This window comes from Vulpes vulpes, chromosome 7 (assembly GCF_048418805.1).
Source record: "Vulpes vulpes isolate BD-2025 chromosome 7, VulVul3, whole genome shotgun sequence".
NCBI classification, from domain to species: Eukaryota; Metazoa; Chordata; class Mammalia; order Carnivora; family Canidae; genus Vulpes; species Vulpes vulpes.
The window spans coordinates 88940389-88957659 of record NC_132786.1 but is presented as its reverse complement, the minus strand read 5'-3'; positions in this window follow the sequence as shown (position 1 = coordinate 88957659).

Here is a 17271-nt window from a genome sequence, read left to right as displayed (position 1 = left end):
CCTGTGTCTCTGCCTCTGTGTGTGTGTGTGTGTGTGTGTGTGTGTGTGTGTGTGTCTGTCATGGATAAATGGGTGGAATCTTTAAAAAAAAAACATCTTTCTTAAAAAAAAGTAGGGAAGAACTTGCCAATCACAATCCAACTGAAACTTATTCTCTTTAGGCAGATGATATTTAAACAGTAGTCCCTAAGAAGACAGTTCATATTTCTGAAATTGACAAATGATTTTTTCAATGTATGTGTGTGCCCAGGATTACTTTGTTAGTGTTTCTCTATTTTTATTAATATAAAGATTAGTGTTAATATCTTTTGTTGCTAATCCTCTGGCTGCTCTACAGATTCACAGATAGTCTATCATTTACACAAATCTATTTTCTCTTCAATAAGACTCCTTCTGCATCCTCACCTTCATTCAAATATTCCAAAACCAATTCCCTTAAATTCCTACCTCTTCCATTCTCACAACTGCTACTACCTTCTCAGGAAGAAAACATCTGATAGATTTCTATTTCCTAATGATACTGCAAAGGTACTTCGGAAGTTCCTCACTACATAAAAACCATCAGTATTAGTTTTCCCACTACAAACGTAAATATCAAACAAGAAACAATACATGGTAAGAGCAAAGACCAATGGGGAAAGCAAGGAAGTGTGTGTGCCTGAGATTGGAAGGAAGACAATCCCAAGTAGGAATTTACTCCTGGCTTGTTCTTATTAAATCACATGATTCTGGTATTGTGTTTTTTATAGCTCCATAATTTTGTTTTTTCTTTTATTTGGCAAACAGAATTAAAATCGCTATTCAAACAAAATGAGAAGAAATTGTGTGAGCTGAGATGAACAAAAATGCACAGTTGATTTATTTAAGTTCCAGGAATAATAGTCAATGAGTTTGAATAAAATGTGCCGCTAAAAACAGGACATTAAAGATAATTTAAATATATTCAGTGCAGTCATTCATTCCAGTTTCATGCACGTTAAGTAGCTTTTTATCTCTAAGGTGCCATCAGTGGGACTCTCAAACATTCAAAATACCAGCATTATATCATTAACACATTTCTGGTCAATGAGTTGAGTAATGTAGAACTTATGAAAATATGTATTGCCATTCTCTTTCAAATGAGCTGCATATTACATCCATTAACATAACTATATTGATCTAATTTCGTTATTTTCAGCAGAGTGCAGTTTGGAAATATAAAATTGACAAATGAGAGCCAAATGAGGAAAGGGGGCTTACACAAAAGATCATAAATTATAAAACCTCAATAAGGAATATCCTGGATAATTGCCATAATGTAGAAGGGTTAATAGTATGCATTTAGTTTTTTAAAAAAAGAAAATCTTACATGTTTTAACCATTTTATTTCAGCCAGACTGTATCTGTTGGCAGTAGATTATTTAATCTCTGTTTCAGAGAGCGAGTGTGAATTCACCTAAGTATCTAGGTTATTTATCACATGGACTGTGGGGGGATCACATGAGAGCCTAGATGGGCACTTGGATCCTACTCCCAGAGATGCTTGCTTTAACTGGCCCAGGATGTGGCCCAATCAGAGATTTAAAAGCTTCCCAGATGATTCTAATGTGCAGACTAGGTTGACAGTCACTGTACCAAATTTTACATTTTATACAAATGGATATTAACACACTTACTGTTATTTTCAGTGTCATTTAATAAAGAGTTTAATTGCAAGTTAGCTTTAAAATGTGCTTGGGGAAATCTTTCAAATTACTGCAAAAGGTGACCACAAACCAAACATTCTTTACAACCAAAAGAAGAATATGAAATTAGATGAACCTTCATGCATCTCTTAATCAATGACTCCATTACAAAATTTCCAAAAGCCAATTCTTTGGAACTTCCAAAGAACATTTTTGATGCTAACAAAAAAGGTCAAACCCAAAAAATCTAATATCAAATAATTTGGTGTTAAACACACTTTTTTTTTTCCTACAGGAGTTCCTAGAGTTGATAATGGTAATAGATTGTAAATCTTCAAGAGGGACAGAATTCCTTGTCTTGTGTAAGCCTTCAGTAAGTGTGTTCATCGATTGAAGGAATCATGGGCCTAAAAATTCATGGAACACACTTCAGGAAATGTGATCCAGGAATGTCTTTTAAGACAATAATAATTAAGACCCAGAACCAAAAATGTCATCCAAAGATTTCACTCTGCAGTCTGATACACCACTTGCTTAACATTCTCCTTTGGATATATTATTATATTGCCTTCAAATATTTGGAAGTGTTCTACTGGATGGCCAGCATAGGGATAAAGACTACAAACTCAGAAGTAAAATTTATGTTCACACCAGCATTTTTTACTTAATCTCTCTTGTGCCTCAGTATCTTCACTTGTAAAGTGGGAAAATGTATCACTCCTACCTCAGGATATGTAGTGCTTGAGAAACTTAGGTTATTGACACTCTTTTACAATAACAAGAGAGATATTTAAAAGTAAGGGGCCAGGGCTAGGTGGCTCAGTCGGCTAGGCATCAAACTCTTGATTTCAGCTCAGGTCTTGATCTCAGCTCAGATCCTGATCTCAGGATCAGGTGTTCAAGCCCTGCACTGGGAGCCTACTTTAAAAAATAAGTAAAAGAAAGGGGCCAGACTATCATAAAAAGAATTTCAAAGGAAATGTTTTTTAAGATTTTATTCATTTATTCATGAGAGACACAGAGAGAGAGAGGCAGAAATATAGGCAGAGGGAGAAGCAGGCTCCTGCTATGGGACTCGATCCTGGACCCCGGGATCATGCCATCAGTCAAAGGCAGAAGCTCAACCACTGAGCCATCCAGATGTCCCTCAAAGGAAATTTTTTAAGAATCTATCCTATGACTTCTGAACCCTCTGACCTACTTTGGGAATATGAAAGAATTGAAATAAGAAAGGAGAAGGAATATTTGTAAAGGGAACACTCTAAAAAGAGCTGTAGCCTTGTTAATGGTCTACACTACCCCACTCTACTGAGGATTCAGAAGTATCCACTTGGCCATCCTGAGTGGGCGCATCCCTGCCCTTCGAGGACCCCAGGCCTGCCATCTGCTTTCTGCTTAGAGGATCTAGAGGATCAGAGATGACTAACTGCTCTGGAGGCAGATCCATCTGCATTCCCAGAGTTCTTCAGGGCATAGAACAGTAGGGTGTTTCCTGTGGACCAGAGGCAGCTGATGAGAGTCTGGCCCAGTGGGGTCCTCGAGGGGCAGCAGAAAGAAGCTGCAGGTCAAACCAAATTCCCAGGAATTTCCACTTGCTTTAGGAGCAAGTGGCCTCCAGGATTCTTAATGGTCTGCCAGTCAGCAACATGGGAACTGCAGAAAAGAGATCCCTAGCACCTAGAAAGACTCCATAGAAGTACCTCATGAGGAAAGGATCGATCAGCTTTAAACCCAAAGACCCAAAATGGCTGAATGAAGATTAATGAGGGCCTCTTTCTAGGGCAGACTCACAGGGAAAACAGGCCCAGGCTGGACCAAAGATTCGTCTGTTAAATCAAGGACAGAGCTTGGTTAATATCCTGGGCTCCGAAATCTAATTATTGAATTGAGCCTGGTTCGTGATCTTAATTGACAGTAGGGTGATCTATTACTTGAGCATGAGCAGAAAAGTCATGGGGTCTGGAGAAATTTTCATCCAAGGGCACCCAATGATTACTGAATGAATTTTAAAGGGGCAGCAAAGACAAAAATAAAGACCATTTGATGATATACCATGAATCCTGCAACACATGCATAATATGTGTATGTTTTTAAATAGAATGCTTCAGGAGCACCTGGCTGGCTCAGTCAACAGAGTGCAGCCATTGATCTCAGGGTTGGGAGTTTGGGCTCCACATAGGGTGTGGAGATTACTTAAAGAAAAAAATCTTTAAAAATAAATCCATAGGATTTTCATAAATTCCCATGAAATAAAGAATGATAATACTCTCAATTTTACATCCATGCTACTCAAGGTGTAGTCTGTGAACCAGCAGCAGCAACACTGGCAGCTTTTTAGAAATTCAGAATCTCAAGCTTCACCCCAGACCTGTTGAATCAGAACCTGCATTTTAACAACGTCCCCAGGGGATTCATATGCCTGTTAAAGATATAAAAGCATTGCCTTATACCACTCAGCTGTCCATAAGAAAGTCTTTGTGATATTTGAATATCTACTAATTGTGACATAACCATTCCATTGAAGTCATCATAAAGGACTCAAAATACCAAAAAATATGTTATAGCACTTTGGCATTTTCAAAGCTCTTTTTATTCCTGTAATACAGTTAACTGGTTGACTTTTAATCTGATTCGGGTATTTCACCTGTTACCTCATACACTTAGTACACATGAAAGTGGTTGCGCAAGTGACAAGAAAACCTATCTCTAACACCTGGTGTTCCTAGGCCACCTTCCAATACCAAAGAAAGATTAGATATATCAGCATCTGTTATTGAGTAATACACTCACATTAGCTTATCCTACCAATACGGACACAGAACTTCTAGATTCCATGGATAAGTGAGAGACAGCCTTCCAGATTACCATAGCCTCAGGAAAATTTGCTTGGGTGGCTTCTTCAGCAGAAATGGAGACATATTACCTCCTCTGGCTGCTCACACCCCTTTAAATCAGCCTCTCTCACTAACTGGGATACCCCTCGCTGCAAATCAAGAGGCAAATTATCATCTCAGTGTCAGTAGATGGATTCAAGGGTAAAATTTGCAAACATAAATTTTACTCAGGAGAGCCAAAGAAAATGCAAAATAGTATGAGAGGCACCGAAGACATAAGCCAGATGTGGGTATGATGGGCTCATGGTATTTAGATGATACCAAATCAATATTTATTGAATGAATAAATATATCATAAATGAATAGGTCTGGAATGCATATGTTTTAGGCTACTTTATATTTCTAAATTCCTATAGTTCCCTGAAGAATGAAATCTATGCAGTGTTTCTTTTTTATTCTTTCTCATGCTTGAACTCACTTTACAGCTGTGGGGATTCCATTGTGTTTCAACAGAGCAATATTGAAATCCAGACAAGGCCATCCTCATAAGATCACTAGCTATGGTTTTAAAAGTTTAAATCTGGGTTCCATCACTTGTAAGCTTGTAATCTTCGATAGCTACGTAACTTGTGGAGCCCCTAAGTCTTCCTTTATAAAATAAAACTAGTAATGCCTGTCTATGGGGTTATTGTGTGATTTAGAGAGGGTAACGACTGTGGAAGTTTGTAGCATGGTGTGGGTACAGAGTAAGTCCTCAATTACTCACTGTACATTTCTCGACCTCACCGCCACCCTAGATGCCTTGTTCTGGCTTTGCTTAAATCTTATTCCTGTCCTTATTAGATTCACTCTCTGAGGCTAATATAAATTGTCTAGTTCTAGAAATAATTCACAGAGGCAAAGCATAGAATTAGTTTTATTTTTCTACTTTCAAGTTCATTTGTAGGTTCATTCATACATTCATCAAATAATCTATTGAGCACTTAGCAAGCATCAGATATAATCCCAATATATCCAACTAGAAAAAAGCCTCATTAAGAAACAATTCTGTAACCAGTGCTAACAGTCAAAATGCTTGCTGCTTGTTCTGCTCTGCATCAAGTTCCATCTGCATAGACATTCATCCATTTACAGGGTCTGTGGAAATGGATCAATATTGAGTATCTCAGGGCTAGATATATAAAAATTCTCATATACAGTTCTCTTCATAACAAAACTTATTTGAGTAGAAAATGATAGACACACATACATCAGGTCATATTTATATTCAATATTTTCTCATTTTATTTCCTAGGGGGGAAAAGGCTCCAATATTAGACTAATTCAGAATGGAATGCCTGTCAATGTTTTTAAGCTCCAATTGGTGAGAAGTGGCCTTTCCTAATTACCATCTGAATCTCCAAGATGTTGAGCTATAGGTGTCATGATTCTTCCTGGGCAAGACCACTAAACACCACTGGTAAGCACACATGGAGCGTTTTCTTTAATCCTGTTCCAGGATGAGTTGCTTGTATTAGGTACTTTTATATTCACATGGACTTCAAATTCTTTACCAAACGAAAGTCACATGAATGGAACAAAGAAAACAGGTACTGTTTTAGGCATTGGATTAGAAACAAAAATGATTCATCCTCAGTTACAAGTGACTTTATAACCCTGTATCTTCTGAGGAGGGGAAAAAATAACTTTACAAAAAAAGATACAACCTGTAAATTTTACAGAGGCTTTTAACAATAAAGGTAGGAAATGCAAGTGAAAAATGAATCTCAGAAAGGAGGTACTCATTGAAAGATAAAATATTTTAAGTCCTGGGAACACTGTGACCACAAAGATGAATATACCTAGTTTAGACAAGAGTTGTAGACTACAGAGAGAAGACGGATCTTTCTCTCAGAATAGTGATTGGCAAGCGATCCTACCAAGCAGAAAAGTGAAGAGACTCTTAGGTGGGATGCAGAAGCAGAGCCTGGGGCTTCTTTTGGATTGTTCCACGTCTCTGGGTTTTAGGAAATAAGCATGCTGAAACATACTATCAAATGTTTAAACAATGCTTAGGATTGTATTTCATCCCATTTAGCTGGCAACGGGGTTTTAGAATGATGCCATAAAACAATGCAAACCTTCAATCTAGCATAAATAAGGCTAAATCTTTGCTCATGATTCAGGTGAGTCCTCTTGCATCCCCAGCATTCAGCCTGGCTCAGAGCAGGTACTCTGTAAATATTTGCTTAACGAAGGAGATTGAACTGACCTAGAATTTGTTTAGACATCCCCATATCCCAAGATTTTGGAATTAATTGTGACCTTTCATGTGTGTGTGTGTGTGTTGTATGTTTTCCCTCTAAGAGAAATTAAACCAATAAAATAGACTTTATATAAAGGGCTCAGCAAATTAATGATAGTTTTTCACATTATTAAAACAAAATATCTAACATATAAAAGACTAAAATAGTTATTAGTATCCTTCAAATTTAAATTCTATTTGAAATAATGAAGTGAAAGCGCACTGTGTGGTACACTGTGTGTATCATTCCTCCACCCCTTGCATTTGTATTTCCTACAGTAAACAGACAAGTGCAGCTTGATAAATCCTGGCAAGCAGTGGGTACTCTGCACTACATCTCTTGAGAAAAGAAGATTGGAGAACACAGCTTAGGCCAGAAGCCCTAAGTAATTTTCTTCCACACAAAACTGCTATCTGCTTGACTTCTCATACAGTCTGATGAGAGAAGACAGCACTACAAAACCCTCCTGCAAGACCACGGTAAATCAAGTACCAGCGTCCAACAAGGAGGAACAAGTTGTCCCCTTGTCTGATGCCAAGCCATCTTGTTCCTTGCTACCTTAAGGGCTCCTGAATTCATGGAACAGTCACTAAGGTTAAAACAGGGAGAAATGGGAGGTTCTCAAGGAGAAAAAGCTAAATAAGCCCTCAGGAAGGGCAAAAACTAAGTTAGCTATGATAAACCATAAACATTCTCTCATTCCCTCATCCCCTCTGTCTCTCTCATTCTCTCTCTTATTTTCATACACACACACACACACACACACACACACACATACACACACACACCTTTCCTTATTGTTTTGCTAATCAGTTCCATTCTTCTTTTACCCACAACCTTCCCCTAATAGCCCCCTCCCATCTAATAGCAGGCTTCCTCTGCTGAGTCAAGCAGACAGACACTTCTCTAACACCAACTTACAATAGTCTAAATGGAGACTTAAGTTCTCAACTCCATTTGACCTATTAGGTCCAGCATCCACCATTAATTGACAAGTTTTCTCTGTGACATTTAGTTCATATCTCATCAAACCAGTTCATCTTTAGGTCACTAGAGGAGTTATCTTGCACCTGCATATAACTAATTTCTCAGGAGTACCCATGAAAGAAGCTTTTAAATATATGAGCCTAATCTGGTTCTGATACCAATTTTGACCACCAAGCAATGCTCGGGACACCAGGTGGATGTCTTACAACTTAATTCTGATACTACCTGGAGATTGCATCAGATCCCAGAGGTTAAGGGTTTAGTCCTACAAGATTGCCTTTCCCCTCCAACTCCAATGCCAGTCATCAAGTACAGGTTGTTACCTGTGCTTCTGACCAGACTGCATATAAACCAGAGATCCCCATAACCCCCTCCTTGGGTTCAATTATTTGCTGGAGCAGTTCATAGAGAAACACTTTACTTACTAGATTACTGGTTTACTATAAAAGGATGTAACTCAGGAACAGCCCGATGGAAGAGACCCATAGCATGAGCTAAGGCACTGAACTTCCATACTCTCTCCTGGGCACTGCCTGCCCCAGATCTTCATGTGTTCACCAGCCCAGGGACGCCCAATTCTATCGTGTTTTTTCCGGATCTTTATAGAGGCTTCATTACAACCCCAGCTCCTCTCCCTTCCCTGGCAACCAGCCCTCATCCTCAGGTACTTTGAAAAGTCACCTCATTCACATAACAAAAGACATCTTTATTGTTTTCATCATTTAGGAAACTACAAGGATTTTAGGAGCTCTGTGCCAGAAATGAGGACAAAGACCAAATACATGATTCTTATTATATTTTATTTAGTTATTTTTAAAGATCTTATTTATTTATTCATGACAGAGAGAGAGAGAGCTAGAGGCAGAGACACAGGCAAAGGGAGAAGCAGGCTCCACACAAAGTGCCCGATGTGGGACTGGATCCTGAACTGCGGGATCATGCCCTGAGCCGAAGGCGGACGATGCTCAACTGCTGAGTCATCCAGGCATCCCACCTAATTCTTATTATAAATCACAATATCACAACTCATAAAATGCTGGCCAGTCCTGGCTCCTGTCAGGCAAACATGGACACTGAGGGCAGTAGAGGCCCAAGTCAAGAATTCCTCTCCTAGCTGTTCAAGGATGCCAGTGCTTTTAATCGCTCTACCCAGCATCTTCTGCTCAACTGATCCTGGCTGAACAGAGCTGGCCAATAGCAGTGGCTTCCAATTAATTAAATCATCTGAGCAAAATGTCCATTTTAAATTTATTTCCTATTTCTCCTGATTTTTTTCTCATAGAGTAATTTATAAAGATCCAGAAATAAAACTTTATTTGCAGAAGGTGAACTTTTAGTGAATGGAATAATTTTAACATGACTGCCAGTAATTTTTCATGTATCTAGCTTTCTTATGCTAGCTGAAATTGATCTGGCCAAGTTGGCACATAATTAATGATACTACGTTACAGCTTATAATCATCTGTATTTAATTTGCCATTTTAAATAAAATTATTGCCAATAAAAACCATCAAGTTTTCTGTAAATTTTTTTTGCAGCTCTCAATAAGATTTTATACATGCACAAAGACTCTACAGACAATTGATATCACTGGGAACTTTTAGAATTATCAGAATGACTAGTATATTAGCTCAGTAGTCATGTCTCTTAAATCTATAAACACACTACAATCAACTATATAAGAAAATAAAGTGTAAAATAGAGTAAGAATTTGTTTAAGCATACTTATTGTATGCAGCCTTAGAACTTTAAAATAAAAAAAAAACTGCAATTGGAAAGAAACTATACAAATAAGTATAACCTAAACACAATGTCTGACCCATCATGATAGGTGCTCAGCAAATGTCTGGCTGAATGAAGGGACATGGAGAAGACAATAGAAATGTGGGATATATAAGTACATACACAAAAAACTACAGAATGACTTTCTTTACATACCAGGAGATAGAAGAACATGTTTTTACACTCGGGGATCCCGAAGATAATGTTCAAGTAGCTGCTGGAAAGATGGAAAAGTAGAGGAAAATCATTTAGACCAATGTGTGAATACCTACATTCTCCACTATTGATTTGAATTGAAATATTAAAATCCAAGAACAAGCATAGATTTAGTATCTTGAGAAAGGAGGAAATTTTAATTAAATTTTGCAAACAGAATAAACCTCTCTTAAGTATTAATGCCTCTTGAAAGGAAAGGAATTAATAATAAAAGTATAGTATAAGTTGAAAAAATAAAGAACATGGAAAAAAATAAGAAAAAAATTAATTTATAAAGAGAAATTATTCCAACACAATAAATATCAATAATACAATAAAAGAGGAACATAACAGGAAGTCAGGAAGGAACTAGTTTCATAGTAATAGGTTTACAGAGAGAGAAAACATCTACAAGAACCATTAGGAAATTTCCTGGCATAATGTGGGTTAACAGAAGCTGAAAGTAGCATTTATTTTATAGAAAGTATACACACCATACTACAGCTGATGCATCAGAAAGATTTATTTAGAGTTGACATTTGCTTCTTGATGAATTCCTTAAGGAGAGCTCAAACTAAATGAGGAATTTCAACTTATAATTTTTAAATTGTGTTTATGGTAATTAGTGTATGAAAGATGAAAGGTCAAAGAAAAAAAATGACTTGTTTAAAAAATTAATATCTTTCCATCAAAGTGCTTCATGTTGTTCCAAGTCTTTAAAAACATCTTTAAGATGATACACCATCAACAAAGATAAAAGAATGATAATATCTGCCTAAGTAAATCCCTTTCCTTTCTGATAAAAGAGAGAAAAGGTAAATATTATAATCCTCTTCCAATTTCCCTAGAACCCATAACTTTAAAAATTGAGAAGGAAAATCATTTTCTATGAGACAAGTAATTCAAAAGGTCGGGGATCTTTAAAGATACACTAATTTGTCCATGTTGCCATGAGTATAATTTGCTAGTTTACTTCTGAAGCAAATGCCATTTTTTATTACTCACATGAAATAGTTAATGCCTTCCTCCTCTCCAGCACATACCTACTTTTCCAACACACTTGATCTGTTCCCTATAATGCAAACCCAAAATTAACTGGAAAAGAACAAAGTGAAACCTTATCTTCATCTACCAGAATGATTCTAAACACAATGACAATCATGCCAGACAAAAGAGACACAATTTCGTATTTACAGTGTAACATAACTTAAAATAATTTGAAGTAACTAGTCCTTTAAATATTCAAGGCTAAAGTGTTTCTGGTTGAATTGCTAAACTAGCATTAAAATAAAATACATGCTTTCTTATTGGTTCTGTTTTATTTTTAAATATGTTGGGCTAAACACCTGTCTAGAACAGTAGCTAATTACAGGAATTCCAGAACCTAGTTTGTGTCTGCATTTTATGGAGAGTAGGAGGAATGACGGCCCATGGTTGTGTTCTCCCAGCCTCTGACTTTCTTAGTCTTCTGGATTACTCAACAAATATTTACTTTTATTTATTTTTAAGATTTTATTTATTTATTCATGAGAGAGAAGCAGAGACACAGGCAGAGGGAGAAGCAGGCTCCCTGCAGAGATCCTGATGTAGGACTCAATCCCAGGACCCCAGGATCATGACCTGAGCCAAAGGCAGATACTCAACCCCTGAGCAACCCAGGTGCCCCACTCAATGACTATTTAATAATAAATGAGTGAGGAAGGAATGTAAAGAGGGAAAGGAGGGAGGCTAAAGGGGGAAGTCTTAGAGGAGAAAACAAAAAGCATTTTTGTGATTTTTTTTAAGATTTTATTTATTTATTCATGAGAGACACAGAGAGAGAGAGAGAGGCAGAGACACAGGCAGAGGGAGAAGCAGGCTCCATGCAGGGAGCCCAACGCAGGATCCAGGGTCTCCAAGATCACGCCCCGGGCTGAAGGCAGCGCTAAACCTGGAGCCACCCAGGCTGCCCCATTTTGTGATTTAAAAGTACTTGAATGATCTCAAAATAGGTGGGCAAACAAGCCTACCAAAGATTATATGAATTTTCTAGGGTATAGCAGGCAAGTAGTCCTCCATCTGAAAATTAAATGGATTTCCATCTATTTTTTTCTTGAGACTTAAAATTTCTCATATATAACGAAGACATTTATACCACAATCAGTTTTAATGTGATGTTTGGGTTGTTACAATCAAAATTTAATTTCACTTAGTTGTGTTTCTCAAATGTGATCAATGACTGGCCATGCATGGATTGCCTACGATAGTGCTCATTTGCCTTCCTTCCAGAGTAATTATTAGTAGCAACTCACTTCACTCAGAAGTGTCCTGGTTTGGAAAATAATTTTTATGGTCACTCAACCAATGACCAAATGCATTTGAAAATCCTGGTTCTTATTAAAAGGAGAGCTTCCAGGTCCCACCTTAACCTAATAACTTCAAACCTCTGAGGGGCAGGCCCAGGATGTGCATTTTAACAAACAACCCTTAGGTAATTGTTAGGGTTACTAAACTTTGAGAATTGCTGCATTAATATATAATACAGAGTAATAGATTTCGATGAGGAGAAAGCTTTCAATGAGGCCAGTAAATGAAAATAAACAAGAGGTGACATTATTGAATAATATACCTAAAGCCACCAATATATAATTGTGTTTATTTGGCAAGTTTCTTTATGGCTTGCAACCACTACCACATCTATCTTTGTCTCAGAGACAGAGATCAGTAAAACGGCACAAACAAGGAAGCTAGCACTACAGGACTTCATCTAGCTTCTGTATTTACATTTGTTTTGCCATCATTCAGGTCTATGTACAATAGCCTCCCTTCTCTACAAGGGATATGTTCCAAGACCCCCAACAGATGCCTAACAGTGTGGACAGTATGAACCTCTAATTGTATTATGTTTTTTTCCTATACTTACTTCCTATAGTTTAATTTATGAATTAGGCACAGTAAGAGATTAACAACAATAACTAATAATAAAATAGAACCATTGTAATAATACACTGTACTAAAAGTTACAGTGGTCTCTGTATGGTCTCTCTCTCAAAATATCTTACTATACTGTACTCACCCTTCTTGTGATGACATGAGAGGATAAAATGCCTGCATGAAGAGATAAAGTGAGGTGAATGACGTAGGCATCATGATGCAGCAGCGTTGGCGCACTAATGATCTTCTGACCATATGTCAGAAGGAGGATCATCTGCTTACAGGGCCACACAGTCGACCTTGGGAACTGAAACCACAGAAAGGAAAGCACAGATAAGGTCAACCTACTATATATTTATTCCCTGTCCATTCGACTTCATTCTCTCTCTATACTATACTAGGCTACCTAAAATGAACTGGTCATTCCAGATGGTGGTTTTTCATTCTTCAGCATGCCATGTCCTCTGTAGATCCAAATTTTAGCTTTAGAAAAATAAATATAGTTTTCCAGTAATTATGCCAAGTTCCCTGCCTCCTGCCCCCAGAAATGTAAGGAAAGAGAAAGAGAGCAGTGCAATCCCATGAAGGAAGAGATTAGCTTGGAAGTCTTTTTTTCCTGTAGCTTTATTCTCCCCAATTCTTGGATAATTTTTTTATTAAAACTAAGCAACTCTGGGGTGCCTGGGTGGCTCAGTTGGTAAGGCATTTGCCTTCAGCTCAGGTCATGATCCCAGGGTCCTGGGTTGGAGCCCTATATCAGGCTCCCTGCTCAGTGGAGAGCCTGCTTCTCCCTTTCCCTCTGCCCTTTCCCCTGCTTGTGCTATCTAGTGCTTTCTCTCTCAAATACATACATACATATGTACATAAAATCTTTTGAAAAATTAAGCAAGACCATGTAGGATCACTGTACACAAAGGTTGTCCTTGATTTCTATATTAGTTAACCAGTGCTCTCTGATTGCAAGGAACATAAAAATAACTCTGACTAACTAAGCCAAAAAGAGAAGATTATAGGAAATTTTCTAAGCATTCCATGAAATCTAAAGAGAGAATGAAGGACAAAGTCTCAAAAGGGCAAAAAGTGGGGAAGTTCCAGGGCCTCAAAGAGTTTATAGATCTTTCTCTAAAATTTGCTACTAATGTGACTCAAATCAAATGGCATCTCATCTCTCTGTCTCACCATTTCAAATTTTAATAATTGGTATACAGATCATAGAGGGCAGCTCCCTGGTAGGCATTCATGGCCAGGTAGACAGAATAACAGCACAGATATAATCTGGGGCCTATGTCTATGCACAAAGGAATAATTTCTCTGAGAGGAGAAACTCACAGTCGACCATACAACTACCTGAAAGCCATGTGCTCTAATGCTCCTTCTGGCTACTTCACACACACACACACACGCACACACACACACACACGTCTTTTTTCCCTCTATTCCAAAAACAAACAAACAAACAAAAAAAAAAGGTCAAAACATATGATCCAACCAAACCTCACATAACCACAATGGGGAACAACCAAAGTTATTGTCAGCCACTGCACACAGAAGGGAGATGCTGGACCTCCGGCTAATGTTCATTCCTCTTCAGTTCTGTCAGAACCCCATTTCAGTGTTCTATAGCCTATGAACCACGTGATAAATTGAACTATGATCTGGATAACATTATATATCCCTGGAAAAAAAAAGAAAGAGACAAGGAAAGAAAAAATAATTATTATAATTCTTATTTTAAAAGGAAACATGAGAATAAATACTTAGCAAGGAAAATACTGGTGCAAGCTAGTCTTCCATTCTGCAGGCATTCACAAGACTGCTGCTGACATATGAGATAGATTCCTCCTTTGCTTGTTCCAAGTTCTCCTGGCTTGCAGCCAACACCACAGCTTGCCAAAGATCTTTACCCTGATTGCACAAAGAATCCAATATGCCCAGGTGGTAGTCTCAGCTCCCAATTCAACAAAATCTACATTCTTTTAACCCTTGGATGAAACATTTTTCCACTGAGTACTGAATTGCTCAGGCTAACGTGTTAAAGAAATAATTTTAAAGAATTAAAGTAAAACTTCTGAAAGTGAAAGAGTGTGATTATTAGAAATATCTTCACGCCTAAGTCCTAGGTTGCATTACAGCTGTGAAAACAATATCAAATGTATTAGTCACTGGTTCCATTCATGTTCTAGATCCTACAACTTAGCATATCAATATTACAATAAGAATGCTACTTCTTAGATAGTGTCTGGTTAAGTTTCCAATAGGTCCTTCCAATGAAGAGTAGGTGCATCAGGATGACAGGATATTTATATAATAAGGCCAGGCAGTCAGTAGCCTTTGCCTTGTTTGGCAGTGCAGTGAGTTCACTGATTAAAAACTATGTATGGAATCCTGTAATGCATTTGAGGCATGTAAGAGGAAAAGCAAATCCAAATCCAGAAAGACTATTCCAGTAATGATAAGTTGTTGCTTCTCCATGATGAAGGGGCATTTCCAACATGCAAGAATTTATCTGCCACAGGGTAGTAGCCCAGGTCCCCGAGAAGCATATTGCTAATCATTCTTGGTTTTTTTTTTTTTTTTTTTAGTCATTCTTGTTTAACAGTATATGATTAGTCTAGGTGAAAGGAAATATATGTTACTGAATCCAAGCATCCCCTCCAGTCTGGTTATCACAGTTCTTATGCCCATGGCTCGCGGAGGAGGATGACTGATTCCCACAGAAGGAATCATTTTGTTCTCTGAGTATTAAGAACCTCTTTTGCAATGATGCCTTTTTGTGAGCATTCACATGAACACACATATTCTTACTCTGGGCCAGTTCCAAATGGTCCATCCACCCTTCCCTAAAACCTCATTGCTCTCAATTCTCCAATCTTGATCCTTCCAAGTCCCTAACGATCTAGTCAGATGAGCACTAAAAAATTACCCAGTATGATTCATTCAGCCTTAGCCAGCTCTAAAATATGGCCACTGTCCCAAACCTCCTGCCCCAGTATACACATCATTGTCCAAGTCACTCTGGCCCTTCCCTCAGAGACACCTCTGACCCCTTCACAATCCAGCAATGAATGGGTAAATGTCTGACACAACAGCAGGTCCTCAGCTATTTCAGTGCTAGATTCCAACTGCCTTACTTGTTACAGGTTTTGGAAGTCGCCCATGTACCAAATCATTAGCTTAAGAATTAGTATAGATTCTGACCTCAGGTAAAGTAGACAATAAAATGTTTCCTTCTAAGCAAAGTGAACAATAAAATTTCTGCTCGAAACTTAACAATTATAAGCATTTCCCTTCTCACTTGTAGTACAGGGCCACCCTGAAGATCAGCAGTACTTCCTCTCATCTGTCTGGGGCCAGCATATCACGCAAAACAATCTGTACAGCAGCAGGCTCAAGTGACTCTGTTCCTGATCCTCTAGGCATAGGAAACTCCCCATGAGACTTAAGGAAGAAAGTAATGTAGGAGTACAACTGCCTGTTTATACAGTTTACCTGTGTCTTCAGGTTTCTCATAGGCTCAGCTTCACGGATTTCTCTTCTTTCTCAATCCACTTGAGGTGGAGAACTGCTGGGAGTGGCTGGCTTTACAGCTAAGTGTCTGGGACAATACCATTTCAGGTCATCAAGGTACCATGGCTGTGTTACACCAGATGGTGGAATGATTCAGTCTCTACATGAGCCTAGCCATAAGCCAGGAATCATCTGCTAAAGAAGACTTTGCCTTTGGGATTGTCTTATTGGGGCTTGTCATAGACTCCCTATAGCTTTTGGCTGGGCCATAGACCTTTCCAGCACTATTGGATCCATGTTTGGAGACTGTGCTAACTGGGAAGCCCCCTCACACTTTGGGCCCCACTCCGAACTGGCAACTTTTGGGTGGCCACCCAGGAAAAGGTCAGCATGTGACAACCCTATGTCCAAAATCCAAAGAGGACCCAACTTACTGTGCCTGGCAAATTCTCTTCAGAAATTTGTAAATGAATGTTTCATTATCTCACATTAATGACAAACTCAATGTTTAACTCCATAGTGCTAAAATTTCAAAGTACTGCTCCCTTATATTAATCAAAGGTGGTGGTTATTTTTTTCTTCATTTAATTCCTTCCTTCCTTATTCAAACTTCATCTACTTAAAAAAAGGATTGAAAGGTCCTTGTCATGTCACCTTGCTTTTTTGTAATAAAATGTTAACAAGAAGTTGCAGAGTAAAATAGCACATTATAAAAGTTAAGTAAGGAAGTAAGTTCATCACTTAGCTACATTTAGTTTCTGTTATGAATCCAGATGCAGAAATCTGCTCATTTGAAAATGTAAGGCCCATTCAAAAGCTGTTAGAATCTTTAGTTCTTATGTGAGACAAACAGAATGAATATTGCCTTGTCTCAGTGGGAAACCATCCTTTGCCATGCTCTTTGGAAACCATCATAGCCAAGACTTTAAATATAAATGTCTAATAGGAATTTTTTAACAAATCATTCTATTCCCTTTAATAAAAATCAGATGTAAACTAACACCTACGTTCTTAGTACCCTTTTTAAAACAATTTTAACACAATTTGATTTTGAATGCTCTCAAAAAATGCTTTATTTATTTATTTCTATAAGTTTTTAGAGAT